The sequence below is a fragment of the Pezoporus wallicus genome, unplaced genomic scaffold (assembly GCF_028554395.1).
Source record: "Pezoporus wallicus isolate ANWC-B61680 ecotype Strahan unplaced genomic scaffold, APGP_CSIRO_Pwel_v1 contig_2, whole genome shotgun sequence".
NCBI classification, from domain to species: domain Eukaryota; kingdom Metazoa; phylum Chordata; class Aves; order Psittaciformes; family Psittacidae; genus Pezoporus; species Pezoporus wallicus.
The window spans coordinates 3,049,656-3,068,080 of NW_026639478.1; positions in this window are offsets into that span (position 1 = coordinate 3,049,656).

Below are 18,425 nucleotides of genomic sequence, written 5' to 3' on the forward strand. Positions count from 1 at the left end.
AGTGGAGCATCTCCCTTATGAGGAAAGACTGAGGGAGCTGGGTCTCTATAGTTTAGAGAAGAGGAGACTGAGGGGTGACCTTATTAGTGTATATAAATATATAAAGGGGGAGTGTCACAAGGATGGAGCCAGACTCTACTCAGTGGCAAACAATGATAGGACAAGGGGTAATGGGTACAAACTGGAACACAAGAGGTTCCACTTAAACTTGAAACTTCTTCTCAGTGAGGGTGACGGAACACTGGAACAGGCTGCCCAGGGAGATTGTGGAGTCTCCTTCCCTGGAGACATTCAAAACCCGCCTGGACACATTCCTGTGTAACATTATCTAGGTGTTCCTGCTCCGGCAGGGGGATTGGACTAGATGATCTTTTGAGGTCCCTTCCAATCTCAAGCATACTGTGATACTGTGATAGTGTGAATAACAGCTCGTCTAAACACATAGATGACATCATGTTCAAGATATGCCTGTAGTTGAAATTTGTTATCCAAATCATGCATTTGTAATATAGAAGAACACAACTTTATAGTATGAAGGTAGAGAGAATTCAGTTCCTGCATGCTCTGGTTGCAGAAGAATTTGCACATGTGGTAAAGTCGTCCTAACAGCTAATTGAAAATATATGTTAATATAGTTATATAAATTACAAAATACAAGCAAGCAGACATAGACAATAACAACAGGATACATTAACGTAGACAGTGTCTTTTATGCCAGTAGATCAAACTGTAGAGAGAGTATGTTTTCTTTTTTTGCTACCTTATACCAGTTTGCACCACATCGAAGATAATTTTAAAAGGTGATCATTGTCTCTAATTCTGTATGCATAAGCATTTGAACAGTGTATTTCTGTAATCCATGAGAGGGGGAAAACTATTTCTAAGATTTACTTACACAAACTACCTGGGTGCGCTTAGCATTTATGACACTTATTATTTACCAGAATGACAGCATATTTTGCAATCCTATCTGAGAGATTTTATGCAAGCAGAGATGGAGGCAAAAGGGAGGCTAGAATGTAGATATAGTTTCTAAATGAATTAAGTTGAAAATTTTGAATGCCCCTCATAATACTATATATTTTTGAAAGTTTCAGAGTCTTATTTCTACTGACACATTAAGGACTCGCTTACTGCTTTCTATCTTTCAGATTTATTTTGAAATACATTTTTAAAGGATACTCAGCCTTAACTTTTATTGTTTGGGCACAGATTTATGCCCCATGAAATACTTGGCTGTGTAATTTTGGCTTCTTTATATCTGGTTTATTTGTTGACTGTGTCTGAGTACAATCCTCTTTGTTTATAGCTTGCTCCTGCCTCATTGTAGGCATGGGCAAGCAGTCATGTTGACAAGAAGGACACAGGAATTTTAGCCTGAAGCAAAAAATACTAGATTAAAAAGTGTGGATAAAATAATCTCTGTGTTGTGAAAAGAGAGTAATAACTCCCAGTATGCAGCATTTACTTGGAGGAATTTAGAAACTAGCAGGGAGGAAGCTTAGAGAGCTTAGGAAGAATTACAAGTCTGAAAAAAGATGTAAGAAGCTGGACAATACACCTCAGGAAGAATGTGGCTATATCATATATTCTAGGAAGACAAATTTACATGGTACTTCACTTAGGTATGACCCATGCCCTAATCAGGTGCAAGGTTTATTTGCTTGTATTCCAAACCAGATGAAAGCTCAGCTTCAGTACTGGATTAAATTGACTGTGCTGTTTCTCAGCTTGAACTAGCTCTGATATGTCCTAAGGCACTAGTTTTATTAGAAGCTTTTTTGGGATAGCACACTAAGAGTGAACAATGTTCTTGCTTAGAGCCAGTAATAATGAAAAGCTTGATTATCTCCATTTCTTAAACTATGATTGTTAAAATATTTTATTGAGCATTTTGCTAATATTGCGTATGTTGGTCTTGATGATAGAGAGATTTCATTGCCTAATCCTGATGTATTTATTTGAGAAGAATTAGCATGGCTTCTGACAAGATTTTAAGGATATAGAGAAAGAAAATGTAGGCAAGGACAGCATTTCCTTCTCTATTGGGCAAGCAATGTTGTTTCTGTGGGATGGTTTCTTCTGGAATTACTCTGATAAGGATGCAAAGCCACTATGCTGATTGTCATTAACATCATGTAAAATCTTCAGGCGCTCATTTCAGACTGGCAGAGAGTCAGTGAGGTTTCTGGCATAAATATCTGTCTGTGATACAGGTCTTTTGCATGAAATGCAACAAGTGGCTTGATGTCCCTCTACATCTCCCAACAAAATGAGGAAACTATCGTATATCACCTGAGGGTATTTAGATATCCATTTATTAGTGTATTTGCCCTAGAAGTTACAACAAGAATGTGGATATGGAACATTTAGGCTAGCGGATAGCCTAGTTAAAGTAAAGCTGCCAAGCAACAGTCATTGTGGTTATCATTTTTAGCGATATTTGCCCAGGAATCCGGGAAAGTTCCCTGGAAGTGGCATGAAGCCACCTGGCAGCAGCTCACACGTTCTGACTTACTTCTGCTGACAATTTCCCAGTTGTTTGACAAAGTAAAGGGGCTTTTTGGTAAAATGTGAATTTTGCTGTTCCTACTGAAATGGTGGGCAGCAGCCAAGGGTGCAACCATTCCCAGAGGTCTTGGGAGCCCACTACAAAGAGCCCACATATGGAGCCTTCCTGGCAGCATGTGAACCACATTTATATGTACCAACATGACAAAAAAATGTTTATCCTCAAAGGCCCCCTATTAGCTGCTTGGGAGGGTAAGAGCTGTGAGAGGTTCCTGTCTCTCCCTATTGTTTTGTAGGGATATACTACAAAATGTGTTTCACATGAGGGCCACCAGTCTTACTCTTACTGTGCACATCTTCATTTTGGCTCCAGGACCAAATAGGTTATTGATATCAGATTAGCAAAAGCAAGAGAAAACTAAAATATCTGTACAAGAGAGACTTTTCTTTCTCTAAAAAATTCTGAGAACAATGATGGGATATGCTTTCCAGGCAGGCACTTGGTACCAACTATGAATCTGAAACTATAAATCAAATGAGACCAAAACTAATAAAGAAATTAAAGCACACACACATTCAATAATAAATTGAATTAAAAATAAATAAACCTTCACATTTTAAACACAAGAATTTTACAACTACTAAATTCACAGGTGGTTTTATTGTATTTCCCTAAGTGGCTTAGCTGTTCTATGTATAACCCAGTATACGATTTCACTATTAGAAAGTTATGAAGTGACCTAAAGAAAAGTAAATAATAATTTTTATCACCACTGTAACTTAAAAGATACCTTACAGACTGTCATTGTGAAACACTCATATCTTCTTTTCTCAGTCATGAATGAAAGTGGGCAATATGATGCAGGATACTGGAACAAGTGAATGGAGGAATTTCTGTCTTGAGTATGCTGCATGAACAGGAAATCCAAGTCTGGTATTCAGATGAATCTGTTGTATTGAATAGCTTGTTATCCTTTAATGCAAGGCTAAAAGTTCAGTAACTGGACAGCTCAGGATTACAAAATAATCAGAATATGAAAGGACATATTAAATAAATAAATAAATAACATCCTTCCACTTTAGTTTATTTTTTAAAATCTTTCTCAAAATATTTAAAATACATTATGTATTTTTTTTAACCAGCTCTTGCACAAAGCAAGACTGATTGTCTGAGCTTGACTTTATGGGGCACTACATAGAATTCCCTTTACCATTCACAAAACTGCAATGTTCTTTAGGTTGGTCATGCTGCCAACAGCTCCTTTATTACTGGATATATATGACAAGCAGGTCTTATTTCCCATATAGTTAATCGACAGGATACTACTTATGCTTTAAAAAAAATTAATTATTTTTCATTCTTTGTTACTGATATTTGTAAGTTTTTTCCTATGAAGAATGGAAGCAACTGTTTTCCAAATTATGTGAGCTACTGTTGCCTTTTCCATGTAATAACTGTACTTTACAAAAAAAAAAGTATCCATTTGGCATATGCCAAAATCAGCACTCCAAAATATGAATATTTATACTGGTATAGCCCTACCTTGGTTCAGAGTGTAACCATTACATGGCCGGAGTGTTAGCACATACGTAGGAGAAACATTGTCTTGTGGTGTGACTGTGACTTTAAGCAAAATGTGAATTAAAAAAAAATAAATGTGTCTTTTAATTTCAAAAGGGCTCTATGACTGCTTTATAAATTTCTGTTACATTGATTTTTCAGAAAAAAAAGTTATGATTTTACAAGATAGCATTTTTTTTCATAAGACAGCTTGCCTTCATATTTTATGCTGAGAAAAAATATAGAAGTATTTAATTTCAGAAAGTTTTTTTTTTAATTAAACTGCTTAACTTGTTGGAACTACAGTTCAAGGAATTTTATTTTAGAATTAGCAATTACTATTCAGAGATTATAAAGCATGAATGAAAGATGATCCCTTATTTTTTTATGGACCTGTTCACTGACTGGATTGCATTTCCATGATCCACTGTCTCCTTGACTATATTGCTTGTTTTGGAGATCTGTTCTGGATAGGGAAAGTAGTCCATGGTGGTTGTTAAACAATGCATGCATTTTAATGCTGATCTGAATGCTCCTGAACAGTTCAGTAAGATGGAAGCACAAGTCACACACAAACAATTTGAAAAGGTTGGCATGATTTGCCTCAGTACAAAAAATCCAACCCAAAATATCTTAATTTCTGTTATCCTTTCTTTTCTATTCTTTTTAGTTCCCATGTTATTATTCTCACCCTTTCCTTACTGTGTTAACCACCAACCTACCTTAAAATAAATCTTCCTGTTTTCAACTGCATAACACAGCAAGCATTCTTTTTCCCCTATCTCTAAACTGGAACTTTTGAAGAGTATGATCCTACCATTCAACCAGAAAGAGGAGGAGAGATCGAAGAACTCAGTCCATCATCTTCAGGAACACTACTTCTATAATTATAACCCATTACATCTGTAGGTGTTGATATCTCTAAAGACGTGTCTCTGAAAGTATTATTGAGTATCTAGTTTCTTAATATTTCTGTAGTGCTGCAGTAAAATCTAAACATTTAAACCACATAGGTGAGATAAAGATAAAATTCATTATTCTGGAAAATGTGATAATTGTTTGTGCTAGCTGGTTAAGAAAAAAAATCATTATTTTTATCAGCCTGAAAACACTTGTATGTTCAAGAGCAATTTGGAGCAAGTGATATGGCATTCATACAAAATCTTCCAATAGTAAGAAAAAATTTTCTGGCCTGTTAGAGCAGAGAACATTTTGACAAGATTTGAAATATAAAGATGAAATAGGCTTACAAAACATATCTCTGAAGCTGCTTGCAGATTTTATAAGGAGAAATTATCCTTTTGCTTTAATGAAACATGTAAACCTTCAAGATCTGTCTGATTATTGCAATTGTCATAATAGGAAATTCTGCATTCAAAGAAGTGATGACATTATAGATTTCTTCACACTTATGGCTGTTTTCAGAAAAAGAAAAGTAATTCTAAAGATTTTAATAAGTTATTCTTTGTTTCTATAGTGGTCAGCCATGCATTCGAGGCTTATTTGGTGTATGGTGGGTATATAAATCACATAACCATTTAGTATATCATTAAAGCAGCAGTAACTAAACCCTTCAAATAATTTACCTTAAGTTTGCAGACTTAACTCTTTACATCACAGTAAGATTAATGCATAATACAATCAATTAATAAATCAATATTGTATTGCAATGCCAAATAAAGGAAACAGGTAAGGTATTCTTTGCAAAAAAACTATGCTAGAAACTGAGATTATAAGAGAGCCTTCTGAAAATACTGATAAAAACCAGTACAGAATTACAGAAAACCCTCTCACAGTTGCATAAAAGAAGAAGGAGGACCTTTATGAAATGTGTGGGAAGAGAGGAAGGATGAGAAATTTGCCTCCCATACTAGCAAGATAAGATACTAGGCAGAGGTACTGAAGATGACATCTTTGACAGAGCATATCAATGTTCCTCTCTTTGGTCTTTGTCTCTACATTCAGCCAGCAGCACTATGTCAGTAGTAGAAAACTGTGAAACCTATGGAGTGACATAGCTGGTTTGACTAGAGATTCTTTGATGTCCTGGAGTAAAAAAGTATTGAAGAAGGCAAAGAGGAAGTGATAAAAAGAATAATGTAATTTTGTAGATATATGGCAAAAGCTCCTTTAAAGCAGAAAAATAAAGGAAGTAGCATGAAAATACTTTTTTGACTGCCTAAAATATGGATGTTTTCACAAGTTTGCTGATATAAAAATTAGGAAGCAAGTGAAAAAAAGCACATATAAAAGTGACTTGGTTACAACCATAAGATACAGAGTTCTTCTGATTAGCATAATCTATGAATATTTGTGGAATAAATTTGTGCATTTTTAAGCCAGGGAAAAGCTACTGAAGTCAGGTCAACTAAAAGGTGAGATCCATACTAGCTACATATCTGACTGAAACAGGATTTTAGACAGGTGAGCTTCTGTCTGTTGCTGCCATGTCTACATTCATTATTGCCTGTGTATCTGTCCACACAGTTGAGCAGCCTAAATTGCAATTGCAAAGGTGCATTGAACTACAAAAGTAAGACTTTGGGAAACATTTATAGGAATTTGGTAATTTGAAAGGTTTCAAAAATAGATATTTCACACATATCTATGGCGGAGTTAGCTCTTTTGTTTCCTTTCCTTTGAACTATAAAGTGTTAATTGCCCTCCTCTCTGATTATAGTCTTGGTAGCATAGAAAATTAACTTCATTTCATACCTCTAATCCCTCATCTCAGTACTTTTTCTGCTTGCAATCTGCCTTTTCTGAGTGGAGTGGGTCACATGAGGCCTAAGAGACAGGATAGAAATGGTCCTTGTTGTAGGTAAGAGTACAGACTCACTTCTAATCACTGAATTTCAGAAGATTTTAAGCCATGAGCTTGAGGGAGCTTTGGGGAGTTAAGAGTGTCAATAATACCCCATGAATGATGGCACAAACTTAGTCACAGAGGTGCAGACAAATAACCTCAGCAGCTAAGGGTTTGCTTCTCCACAGTGGGAAAGGCTGTATGATTGTGCTGTCCACAGCTGTCAGCAAGATAGTGGGGAAGGTGTAAAAGAGAAGAGGGAACTCTGTTTTTGGCAGCCTGATATTAAGGGGATGCTTTCTTAGTCAGATCATGTTCTATTCATGTTGGACAATTCGTGTCTAGAGGGAAAAGCAGAGCATTATTGTAGAACCTGGCAATTTTTCTCAGAAATAAAACATGCAAGAGGACATAATGTGACCAGGGAAGGGGTTCTACATAGAGCCAAAGAGCAAAACGGGGGATGAGGTGGAGTGTGGCAGGCTGTGAGGATCATCTTCCCAAAAGATTATGGATGAACATTTTGAGAACAGGAGAGAATGGAAAACATGAAGCCACATGCACAAACGATTGGAGAATTTTGCATGTGGGTATTTGCATACATAGATTTGTGACCTGACAAACTTGTGATATCAATGGTAAAACTTGCATTGAATGTTACGATCAATCATTAGCTTATTACCCATATGTGTGCATACTGGATTTTGTACCTTTAACATGCTTAAACACAACTGCATGAGTCTTAAAATATATAGCTCATATTTATTTTTTGTTTTCTACTCATGAATGAGAATAAATGACAGAGACTTTTATACACAGCCCCAGAAAGCAGGCATGCTGTCAGTTCCTTACTTGGACAACAATGATAAATGCTCTCTACTTCATAGGAAATCAGGAAATCACTTGCCTTTAAGCCATCCAATCTAAGGGTATTAATTATGTATTACATCTCATGAACCTTCTAAATTTAGATAGTCTTGGAGGGACTAGTGTGATTTATTAATATACTGACAAATAATTAGCTGAGAAATGTTTCATGTATATTTCATCTGTAGCCTGAAACTTCAACCTCTGCCACTTGGGAACATGAAAAATCTAAGGGTTTGTCTATCACTTCACTAGTTATTGAAGACTCATTTTTTCTTTTTTTTTTTTTTGCCATTTTGTGTAGCCAAAATACAACATGCTGATGTTGTTCAAAAGTGATGTTTCAGCACCCCTATGATGGTGGTGTAAGTAGTGTTATATGAGAGTGAAGGGTACTTCTGAATCAGTGCAATTAAAGACTGTTAATGAATAGAAGAAAGGCTCTAATAAGCACCTGGTTATGGTTCTTGGCAACTAATGCAAACCAATGCTGCAGCTGTTTGAACTGCTGTTATGGGAACAAAAGAAGCCTTTTTTCAGTACTATAGCCTAAAGCCTTATGACTGCTTTTACTGTAACAGCTATTAAAAGGGTTGCAACTCAACTTCATTAGAAAATAGATAGTTTTGAACAAAGATTACGGGGTCCAGAAATTGGAGATAAGATTGTCAAAGTAATTTCTGTAGTGTAGAAGGAATCCTGGAGTAGAAATACTTAACCAGTCTGTAAGTTACTTATTATAGGCATCAGCATCTAAAAACCATCATATGTACCAACTCTGCATAAAGAATAATCTTTTAAATTCCAGTATTAAAAAAATTTGAACAGTGCAAAGTTGATTACCGCAAACTGGAAAATGTGGAGCTGTTACTGCTTTTGTGACCTGCAGAAATGTGTATTCCAGTTAAAATTATAATACCTTCCTTTCATTTTTTTCTTACAATTGGTATTTCTCATGGATTGTTCTTTCTACAATCTGTTTTATCTGTACTTGCCTTGTCCGACCCGGTCTAGTCCCACCTCTCTTATTACCCCAGTTCACTTTCAGTGGCTTCCATTAGAGGCAGCTACATAGAAAGCCATATTCAGTCTTTCATCCCCAGATTATAGCATACTGGGTCCGTCTGCAGAGATTCAGATTCCTGGTGTCTAGGAGCTCTTAAATGCATGCAGCACCCACAGTACACCTAGGAGATTCATCTTCTCTGCCAATCTCTTGATAGTTCCTCCACAGCACATATGCAGACTGAGGTTTTTCGAGTTTAGAACTTGAGATTGAAGTATTAACTGCATCTCAGGGGTGTATTTACTTTAAACTGTATACTAACATAACTCTTACCAGACTCCTGCAGATTCAGGAAAGACTGACAGCATAACCTTGGAAAAAAGCCAGATGTCAAGGGGCCAGTATGAAGTATTACTCTAAGTGGTTAGCAAAACGGCAGAGGACAGGGGAAAGATTTTCACTGACAGTTATTCGCTGTCCATTGCTCAACCCATAATACATTCTCCAATCTAAAATTCCTTTAGTGCTCATGCTCTCAGTATTTGCTAGTCACCTTCCTCCACTGTGGTTCTTCAAGCCAGAAATTTCCTATAGTTGACTGCAGCAGTTCTGAATACAGATGCAAGGTTTTGAAGCTCTGTTTCCCCTTTGTATTGAAACAAAATAATTAGCAACCTCTTGCAGCAAAGTGCTGTAAATAAAGTTTGTCCCTTCACTCTATGTCAGCTGCTGTTGGCCATCCAATATCACTGTCAGTAACTACTCAGACCTTCACAGAAGGATACATGGGGAAAAAATTAAAGGTACTTTTTGTTTTCAAACCAAAGTCACAAGGCTCTGATCAACTTCCTCGCAGAAACTATAGAAAACCAAAGTTCCAAATTCTCTGACCACTGAAAATTGCACCCAGGCTGTGGCTAATGGTGATGAGTAACAGAAATTACTTCCTAAAGAACAGCAAAAAGTGTTTTAGCTTAATTCTGAAGATTTTTAGCTGTAGAGAGATGTCACCTTTCTGTAGAACAGATGGGCATTGGCATCAGTTTAGAATATGACAGTATTCTGTTTTCTTAAGAGTTCTTCAAACAAATAAATTCTAGGCTGATGCAAGCTCTCAGTTACAGTTTGCTGTTGATGAAGTTTCCCTGTTCATTCGCTATCTCTAATGTTCAAAAAAAGGAAAAAAAGATTGGTGTGATGAACAAATCCCACTGTAATGTTCAATACACACTATAATGTGTGACTTGCTTATGAGGATGACTAGAATTTGATTACTAATGGAGAGATCTTAATAAAATTTTATTTTATGATAAGGACAGTGGAAGTTAATTTTCCTTCACTTCCATTTAGTTTATATTTCCTATATAAATTAAATTAACAGCATTTTTACAACCTCCTACGTAACAGAATAGACTACATTATGTGTTTAGTGATATGTGTATTAATAGGATTGTGTTAACCCAGAGAAGCTGCCAGCGCTTTATAACCTTTTCTTTTTTAAATGATTCTCCTGGAAACAAACCTGCATATGCTACAAATAAGGTCATAGGTATTGAAACACATTCGGTGAAAAAGAAAGTCCAGAATGCTTAGGTCTATTTTACTGATGAATGTTACTGCTAAGCAGACACTGGTATCAAACTCTGCATGTTGCAATGCCCACTTAAGAACCCTGGGAGAATATGTGTGTGTTTGTGTGTGTCCGTGTATACGTGCTTCCACATATCTTGCAAAGCCTCCAAAGCTTTGGTTCCCAGCTAAAGGTGAACTATCACTGTTGTCCCATTAGAAACGTTGCTGCTTGTTTTGTGTGGAATGGCTCTCAATTGTCTGAGAGAGACAGAGTTAAATAAGTAGATTAAACCAGCTCATACTTACCATAAACTCTGAGGAAGCTTCCCCTCTGTCTTCAAGACAAATACCAACAAATTACACTGTAAAAGGATACAACCTTCATTTTAATTTGTCAAGACTCTTTTAAAAGCTAAGCTCAACTCTTACTTTGCAATGCTCCCCAAACTTCTAGACAGAGACATATTTCTGAAAATCTGGCACTTTGATGTGTCAGAGGCATCATTGCCTTTCTCTGCAAGGATCAGTTTCAAATATTAGTCATTATTCTGCCTTTTTCTGTTCTACTTTGCCTCAGCTGTTAAAGCTACTAAACCCTTCATCACTTGCCTTTATTGCCAAGTTACTATATCAACTGGAGACATTCACAAAACAACTTCCAATTAATTTATGCAATCCTTTTAAGAATGTATAATTTCTGCCATAACAGTCCAAAGTTGTGCTTAGCTCTTCTGCTGAAAATCAACATAGTCCATGTTGCCTACTCCAGACTCTTTACTCTCTGCACTTACAGTATACCTCCAGTTTTTTTGCTTTTATGTATGCATTTACTGGGAAAGGCTGCTTTTAATGCTTGATCTGATAGTCTTACAGGTAAAACACTTATCAGCTGGTGTAGTTTCAGTGCTGCCATACCTCAGGACTTGACAAATTTTATCTTGTTTTCTACTTTGATTTTGCCTTTGACTCCTGCCTTATAATCTACTCACTCTTTTCTGTTGCATGAAATTGAAGATGGAATATTTTCTTTATCATTCTCTCACTTATTTTCATTGTCTGTATAGATATCATACTCCCATCTGATCAGCCCTCTATCTCAGCCCCATCAACCAAGAGATGATGATGTTTAACTAGTAGCTTTTCTCTCTGCTGCCTTTCACAGGATCTTGTCAGAATCACCCCCAAAGCTACCTCCTTTAAATTTCTTCTTGAATTTCCTTTTCCTGTAATGCACCCACAAATTTTACACCACTGCTCCTCATTGCACTAATTACTGACTCATTATTTCCATGCAGTCCCCTGGCAGTCTGTATCTATCTGCCATATATCACCTTACAGTCAGCTTGTAAACTTCTTAAACTTCTTTGTGAAGTTCTAGATAAGAACCATCTTGTTCTGTGTTTTTACAGTGTTGTTTACAAAGAAATCACAGCTTGCGACAGAAGCTGCAGGCAGGAATGTCATACAAGTAAACAATAATTAGCACTGGACAGGCAGTATACTCCTGCAAGAAGGCTGAAGCTACATATGTAAAATGAAATTTGGCATGATGATTAACAAGCAACAATTAGGTTAGCTAAATTTCCAATTAAAATTCTTTTAGAGGTCATTTCTGAAGCATGACTCCACAGTGCAATATTGGTATTCCCATTTGAAAAAGCAACGTTAGACTCACCATTTTTGTAGCTTGCTACAGCAAGTTCTTAATAATGGAGGACTAAGGACTTGGAACCTAACTTTGGTGCTGCTATTCCTGTATGGCACTGTCTGCATACTTCTCTTTCAAAACATATGTCTCATCTTTTCTTGAGCCTGTCCCTGTTCAGTAGGTAGGACATGAATGCTGGCAGTTCTTTGGGTGTGATGTAAGATTTTTTTGAGGAATGTTAGCCATTTGTCCAAAATTCACACTTGCATCCTATAGTTGGATGAAATTTTTGGAAATTTGTCATAAAATAATCTAACTGTGATAGAAAACGAGGATAGGAAAGGTATAAACAACATAGCCAGTTTAAAGTGTTTTTTGATCCTATGACACCGATATGTTTTTATACATGGGCAGTGCAAAAAACAGCAGAGTGATACAGAAAGAGCTTTAAACAGTTTGGAGGAAGCAAAAGGGTTTGAGAAGGATAATTACCTGCAAGAGCTCATCTGCTCTCTGACTGGTTGTGAAACCACAAGTGTTAAGAAATGACAGAATTAAGGTAAACTGTTCAGCCTTTCAATTATATTGCATGAAGAAAAGAAAAACAACAAAATTTAAATCCAAAGTCAGCTTTGCAGAAGAGACTCTAAAAAGAATATACCTATTTCATAAAGCAAGAAGAGACAGTGCCTGCCTGCCTTTCTTTTTCCTGTCTTAGTGGGTTGACATGTCATTATAATCCTAAATGATGGTACAGGGCCTCTCTCCTTTCATGGTACCATGAAAAAAGAAGTTTAAAGGAAAATGAAGGGAAAGTTCTGTACCAGCCTAACTCATGTGTTTTTCTTTTACTTTTTAAAAAATTCCTTTTTAAGTTAAAGGAAGAACCACCATGACCTACTCTAACTATTTAATAGGCATAAGGCTTTTATGAATTAATATCTTTTTTAAGTCTGGGACCTAAGACTTAACTAGAAGGTATCTTTTTGAAAATGTTTCATAGAATCATAGAACAGTTAGGGTTGGAAAGGACCTTAAGATCATCTAATTCCAACCCTCCCTGCCACGGGCAGGGACACCTCACGCTAAACCATGTCACCCAAGATTTTGTCCAGCCTGGCCTTGAACACCACCAGAGATGGAGCATTCACAATTTCCTTGGGCAACCCATTCCAGTGCCTCACCACCCTAACAGGAAAGAACTTCTTCCTTATATCTAATCTAAACTTCCCCTGTTTAAGTTTAACTTGCTTAAGTTTTAACCTTTGTCCTATCACTACAGTCCCTAATGAAGAGTCCCTCCCCAGCATCCCTATAGGCCCCCTTCAGGTACTGGAAGGCTGCTATGAGATCTCCACGCAGCCTTCTCTTCTCCAGGCTGAACAGCTCCAACTTTCTCAGCCTATCTTCATACGGGAGGTGCTCCAGTCCCCTGATCATCCTTGTGGCCCTCCTCTGGACTTGTTCCAACAGTTCCATGTCCTTTTTATGTTGAGGACACCAGAACTGCACACAATACTCCAAGTGAGGTCTCACGAGAGCAGTCCTTAGTGAACTGCTTCAACTGGTGTTTTGCTCATGGGCTCCAGTGGAATCTCTGCACTGGCACCTGCGTAACATGGAGCACATCCTTCCCCCTCCTTTTTCTCTGTGGTATCGCACGTGCATAAATTATAAAACACTCTGAAAAGTATTACATATGACCACTTTTCATATGCAGGAATGTTTTTTGAAAGCAAATATTTATGTCATATTAAGGAAAAAAAAAGTAGCCATTTAGGATATCTCCTTAGGTAGGTGCTTTTAATGGTTCTAAAACACAAAAACTTTTGCCTACCTATGCACAGGGCCTTCCAACTATGCCAACAACAGGTATATCATTAGAACTTGATGAAAATCAGTCTCCTCAAAAGTTGACAAAATGAAATTCTGGAAATTTAGCAGCAAAATATGTGACAGAACTCTTTCTTGATACAGCATAATTAGCTTGTGTTAGAAGCAGAAATAAGGTTCTTAGGCAAGCAGGCAATTTTAAGCCAAATATCAAGAATAGAGCAGTTGTAAGGAGATTAAAAGTGTTTCCATTATAACCTTTGAGCAGCAAGAACTTTCTGGGTTTTATTTTTCAAGACTGTATTTGACTTTTGTATTTGAATGTTTTGCATTTGAATTTGTAATACAGAAATTTCAGAATGCTTACAATGATGAATACACAATTCCTAAACATTCTCAATATCCCAAAAAAGTGTTAATCAGAATTTGGCAAAAGTACAAAAAGTATAAGAGGTGCCAGATAACAGCATTCTAATGAGATTAATATTAAAAATAGAACCAAATGTTAAGGAACTTAATACCATATTCATATGATACAAAAAATGGTGAGCTTTTTACCTAAAGATCTGTTCAGTGAACTCTTCATTTATCATGAGAAAAAATATTAATAGAGAGCCATTAGATTTTCCTTCTTTACCATTATCTTTTTACACCTTTAATCATTTTTGTTACTTATTACTAATTCTGTATCCACTGAAAGACACTGCTCCTTCTAAATCATGTTCATTTGCTTTCTGAATCTCCACATCAAATGGCATTAGTCACAAATGGAAACAATGAACACATCCTCAGATATTAATGATTTGAAGCTGATCATTCTATGTTAATAGAAACCAATGTCTGTGTAGAAAGTCATATCTCCCACATTTTCAGACAGTGTTACCTCCATTGTACCTTGGAGGACATTTTACTGATGCTCCTCATTCAGAAGATGGTCTCTTATCATATCCTTTAATAACTAGAGATGAAAATAATACAGACTACCTTCTCCAAGCAAGAAACAGTAAGTGTTCAAGGAAAGGTACTGAATGGGGCCCTAATGATACTGAAAGGAGGTAAAACAGAAAAAGATTCCCACAAGTTTTGCAGTCCCAATGGGAAATAATGATGATAGTGTTGTGTCTCCACATGAAAAAGGTGTCATTTTACCCCACACAGGTGTATTTAATCAACAGAGCAGTCATTTTGGAGACTAATATCCAATTGCCTTATAGCTGACCAACTTTCTTCACAATTTTGCTTACAACAATAATGATAGAACATGACTTCTTTCTGTATTAAGACTGTAAAAATAATTTGTTGTGTCACGGCACTGGTCAAAAACATTTATTAATGTTTAGTGCATTTGTCATTTGAACACCACCAACAACTTCAGATGAAAATAATCACATACATAAAATATCTTTCTACATTTAATGTGGACACAAATAATGTATCAGCTAATGCTGAGAGAGAAAGTCAACATCATTAATCTGAAAGTTATCTGCAATGAAGGAATGAAATAATAAATAGTTTTGTAATGAAGCATCAATCTAAAACTCTTCTAATTACGTTGATGATACAGCAGGGCAACAGTGAGGAAAAATTACTATTTCTGAAGTTGTACCTCATTATGGCAGACATCTTCTGCCCTGGTATAAACTTTTCTCTGCATAGTAAGATATAGCTTTATCTTCTTTAGAGAAAAATACTTGAAGTAATTCCAAACAGTTGAGATGAGGTCACACATATCAACTTGTGACTGAGTGAGGACAGTTCTGAGTATTGGGGCTGAATCACTTATATTCAGAAGGGCCTGATGTAGTCTTGTCCCTGATACAAGTGGAAACAGGAGCAGTCCCAAGGTCCACTGCACTAGAGTTCTCCAGAAGGCTAAGTTACTGTGCACTGAGCCCACTAATTAATCAATTTCTCATTTTAACTAGCTACATTGAAAACATACAAGATGAACCTTAATTAACATTAATCCTGCATCAAATGCCAGTAGGGCTTATCAGTCATAAACAGCAATCAGCAATAAATGAAATTACTTTAGCTGCACATTCTGTCAGCAATGTGAATTTTAGGTTCCCAAAGAATGACTTAAAATATAAATATGGTCCAGGACTCTGAAATTAAACAAATTCTAGTGTTATTATTTTAAATTACTTGCTGCAACCTTGTACATATTGCACTCTGCAGATGCTGAAGAGAAGACTGAGACATTTGAACTGTTAAACAGCATCTATTTTTTATTATGCAAAATTACACTAATTCTTTTTATAAAATATTGCTTTATTTTTATTTTTTTGCTTTTTTTTTTTTTTTCCCCTGCAGCCAACAAATAGCTTTTTCTGTTATTTGGCCTAATTGTTGGTGTTGTTGTAATCATAGATGTACAAGTTCTTTTGATCTTTAAAGGCCAAGAAAACAAAAGCAAAATATCAGCAGTGTTATTCAAGGGTAGGCGGAGTTAGCATACAAGTAGTGTTATATTGTATCGCAGAAAGGGTTAACAACTGTATCTTTTCTTTTTTTTTTTTTTTTAAATAAAAGCTTTGTAATTCTCAGATCTACTGGTCCTGAATCCTGAAAGGAAATCTAATCAAGTCCTCTGCAAACCTTCTAAGAGTTTCCTTTCCTCACTGGTCTGACTCGTGGATTTTAAAAAACAATAAAAATATCCCCCACATTTCTCCTAGATTAGCAATGCAAGCATCTGCTTTTCTGCTTTCTTCTTGTAAGGATTTTAGTGCTTGTAGAGCTCATGTTAAAGTTTCTGGATGTTATTCTTTATGACTGCATGTGTCAGACATGACATTCAAGAAAAGCCATACCAGACTACATTTTTGCCAGAATCATGTATTGACAGAATTGTGGCTTGACAGATCATGCTACACCAAAATCATGTTACATACAAAAAGGAGCACGCCATATATATGAAGACAAGAATCCATTGTCAGTCCAGCTGATGTTTTAAACATCCAATCAAGTAAATTATCTAATTAATAATGAAAAGCCTGTTTAATGGTGCCATTCAATAGCTATACAAAGCTTTCTTCCCAAATGTTACACCCATTATGGATCCTGAGGTAGGCAGTTTCATTCTTCCTGAAAAAAAAAAAAAAAAAAAAAAAAGAAAAAAATGGAAAAGGATAATTAAGGGTTAAAAGGAGATATCAACACCCTGAGGTCTGACCTGGGAGGAGTTTGCTCATGGTGATGGCAGTGGGGTCCTTTTCTGGTCAATCCTGGTGACCATTTGGGTAATTTTTACCTGTTTACTTTCCACAGCTTGCTTCCTCCTTGTTGTTCCCAGGTACAGCTTTCACATCACACTGCCTCAGTCCCAGTTAGCTGTTGTTTGATACACAGTGACGAACCTAAGTTTGTTACACCATTTAAAAAACATTGGATTCACAGAGCTTACACTAAACCAGGTGAGGCTACGGTCCCTTGACCACTATGCTTTTAATAAAAATGCTAAAATCAACTCTGGCCAAGGCAGACCTGCATAAATCCTGAGATCCTGCACTCCCAGATCAATACAAAATCTATGGCCTTTCCTTATCAGTGGCAAAATTGTAATACTGAGGCTACAATTGTGAATGTATTCCTGCCTAGCATTGCCCAGTGGAAAATAATCTATCTATACGCTACCTGGGGGCACCTCAGAAGAAGTGCATGCAGACTGATGCTTGAAGAACAGTTTTTATCCCCCCGTACAGTATGAAATTAAATTAATTTAGCAATCCTAAAACTTACTTTGCAAAGGATATTGCACACACCACACAGTTCAAGACTTCATTACCTCAAAATATCAGGAAAAGTCATAAATTCTCTCATGCCCTAAAGATAAAAAGTGAAACTCGTGACATTATGAAAACCTCCCTTGTGAAAATTTAACAGTTCTAACCTTGCATTCTCCTCAAACCAGTTGGTATTGTAAGGATAAGGACAGGACAAAATCAGAAGAAAAATATGCTTCTGTGCATTAATGCTTAATCCTCAAATTGGCTTTCATCTCAACAAAAAATACAAACAAATAACAGATGGTTTATTTTCCCCTTGAAGAAACGGTCAATACATTTCTGATGTGCTGAAAGTTTTAGATAGTATCACCATAGATGCAAATAGCTAATACAGAATATTACACTGAGCATGCATTACTCTCAAAAAGTGATCTTTATAAACATTTGTCCATTAATGAGAAGCTTGTATTTATTCTTCTAATGTTCCATGAAAAAATACATTAAATAATAAAACAAATGACATTTTAATGCATAAAGGATTTATATAATACTTTCCATAACTTAGGGAAAAATATTTTGAAGTCATGTTCCCTTTTGTTTCTACTGCCATTTACAAAGATAAGCATTTATTTTTCTCAATTTTTTTCATAATGTAGCCAGTAGGATAAAATGTCATTAAGTTGTTGCTTTGGGATGAATGCAGTCACATGGATATTTGTCTGCTTGAAGAGATGCAGCTTCTTGAACTGGGATCCAAGAAGCAAGAATGCAAATAATAGGGAATCAATCATCTTGAAAACTGCTCCAAGTAGTAGTGTGTTTACTACCCTTTAACACTATTAACCATCCTCTCTCTTAATTCTTACATATGGTTAGTTAAACACCTTTAC